Here is a 2759-nt window from a genome sequence, read left to right as displayed (position 1 = left end):
AATGGGAGCAAAATAAAGGTTATTGTTGGTCAGTGTAGATTATATTTTACTATATTATTAGATTAGGAGTATTGATTACTGAACATCACTAATGTTGCAGTGAGTAAAGGGGTCGGCTACTTTTAACTACACGTGCTGATGGGTGGATCATGAAAAAGAAACATTATATGGAAATGCATATTTTGAACCGGTCGAAATTTGCACCCGCCTGTTTTTTTTTGTGTTTTTTTTCAGTCAAGAAGACAATCACACAATATGAAATTCTAAATTTTGAGTAAAACCAGCTCGGAATATGAGCTGGTAAGTGTTTCAGCCTGAGGCAGGGGTCAGCCTCAAGGATCCCGCGGGTGCCTGGTCACCCGCAGGGCATCTTACGCCTACACTGTCTCCTAATACATGCAACCTATTAAATGTATACGAGTGAAGGGAGAGAGAGAATACACTTTAGTCCGTCCAGAGAGTCATTTAAGCATTTCTTACTTTTCATTTTATCTGTCCAGGAGAACGACGTCATCCACGATCGATTAACTAGTGGAAAATCTTCACCGTCCAGTCTATTGTCAGTCACGTGCTTTGCAGAGAGAAAGAATCTCAACTTACATCCAACAGTTATTTATTATATAGACTAATCCACAATAATACATAATCATTCAGCTATTGTTTACATTTTGTATGCATAATTGTAATGTGTAAAGTAGATAGTAACTATTGGACTTAAAACTGCACTGACTATCAAGTCCAGTGATGTGTGTACATCTGCACAACAAGTTAGCTTATTAGTCACATGGGAGACAACATTATCTTCTTCATATGACAGCAGCTCAAAACAATGCAGCACATACTTAGTTTTGAAGGCAGTGTCATGGTTATGAGATGGTGTATTTGTGGATTATCAGTATGTTAACATATTTAATCTTCTCACACAGGCCCTTGACATTAACTTGATGACGAAGAATGGCATGCTCCCCATTAGGTACGTGATAGCCGTTTGTCCCAATAAATTAACATCCTTTTAGTGAGGAGCGATGTGTCAAATCAAACTAAAAGCTTTAAAATGTTAAAACCTTCAAATCACACCTGTTACGTGTGGTGTTAAGTGCCTGCATGACGTGCAGGTGATCAAAATGAGAGGTATCTAATCCTGAGGAGATGAAAGCAGCTGCCGGGGCTTAAGATCAACACAATCTAAACGGGGACACAAAGCCGACCCACGGCCTGAATTACACCGAGCCTTAGGTGCTCAATCTTATGGGGCAAATGCATTTAGAATAAAATTGATGTCATTTTTTATTCTTTTTAAAAAGGCAGACAAACGTACAAATGATATTTTCCCCACGCTGGGGCAGAAAATGTCAAGCCCATAAACACATCAGTGAAACAGATGAGCGCAGCAACAGCGTGGCATCTGTTGATGGCACAGCAGCAACGCATGTCAGGATAATGGTGCAATCATCAGTGTGAACCTCGTATGTCCTGCATGTCAATGTGTTTACTACCATCAGACATAACAGGAATATATTCTAGTCTAATTAATCCTTTGCTTGTGACACCCGACGTAGCTTCTTTTGGGTCTCTGACAGCCACAAATTAGCGACACGTTTGGGCAAAACCTTAATCAGAAGTGCCTTCTATTGACGAGTGCCACCTCACAGATTATAATCAGCATTTTTAGTCTTCACCACGTGCTGTGATGATCCCAGTCAGCCACGCTCATTTACTGCTAATAAAAACAGCAAGAGCAAACTAGCCCTGAGTAACAAATGCAATTCAGGTCCGATTAAATCAGCCAATCTTATTCTAACAAGTGCACAAATACAAATGCACCACAAACTCAATTCTACATAACTAGAACTGCGTAAATCACTTTAATCGGAATTACCAGAGAGGTGTGAGATTTGATTTATAAAGAGATTCCACTTGAGGTACAGTTTTCCTGCTTCCAATGAAAGTTTACGGGATGCTGGATGTAAATGAGGGTAGAAAATAACTCCAGCCCCGACTCCCAGGGGGAACTGCTAGATTTAGCCTGCCAGATGTACAACCTTTTTTTTTTTTTTCTTCTCTCAGCAGTGTTGTGTGCATAACTGAGGGAAATGTTTCAGTTTGGACAGCAACCAGGTCATTTCAGGCCCTCTCTGCTGCAGCTGTGAGAACGACCAGGTGAAGCATCACTGCCAACCTTTGACACCAGCTACAATAAGTGACTTATGGTGTTATAAAAGATGTAGGGATTTATTGCAATATTTAGGAAGACACAGAGGAAGCACATTAATAGTTAAAACAACCAAACAACGTCAGCAGCGAGATGTGGAGAGGCGATCACAGGCAAAGTCAAATCAATATCTCCGAGCATGGCTGGCAAAATAAAATGAATAAGTCAAACTCACCTTTCCTTACCATTTAAAGACAGGTTTAATCCATCTCAGCGCACTACAGGCAACAGATGCAGCACTCAGCAGAAACGAGATGTTATCACAAGAAAAAATGGGGAGGCGCAGCCTCATTGATGTTCTGCTTTAATACAACATGAAAGTCAAGTTTGCGGGGGGAATCTGTTGCACATCTGAGCAAAACCTGAGGAGATGGAGGGCATTGTGTGCCAGGCCATGAATAAATCCTCTACACATAGTGCAGTTTCTAAAATAAATAACAGACAAGTTTTCGTTTCTCTTGTTGGGTCAGGGTCAGGAGCTGTGAGGGATATTTACACATTCACACATCAGACATTAATTTGATTACAAACATCTTTATTTTGAGAG

This window comes from Acanthopagrus latus, chromosome 2 (assembly GCF_904848185.1).
Source record: "Acanthopagrus latus isolate v.2019 chromosome 2, fAcaLat1.1, whole genome shotgun sequence".
In the NCBI taxonomy this organism is placed as follows: domain Eukaryota; kingdom Metazoa; phylum Chordata; class Actinopteri; order Spariformes; family Sparidae; genus Acanthopagrus; species Acanthopagrus latus.
Note: the sequence above shows the minus strand (reverse complement) of the source record.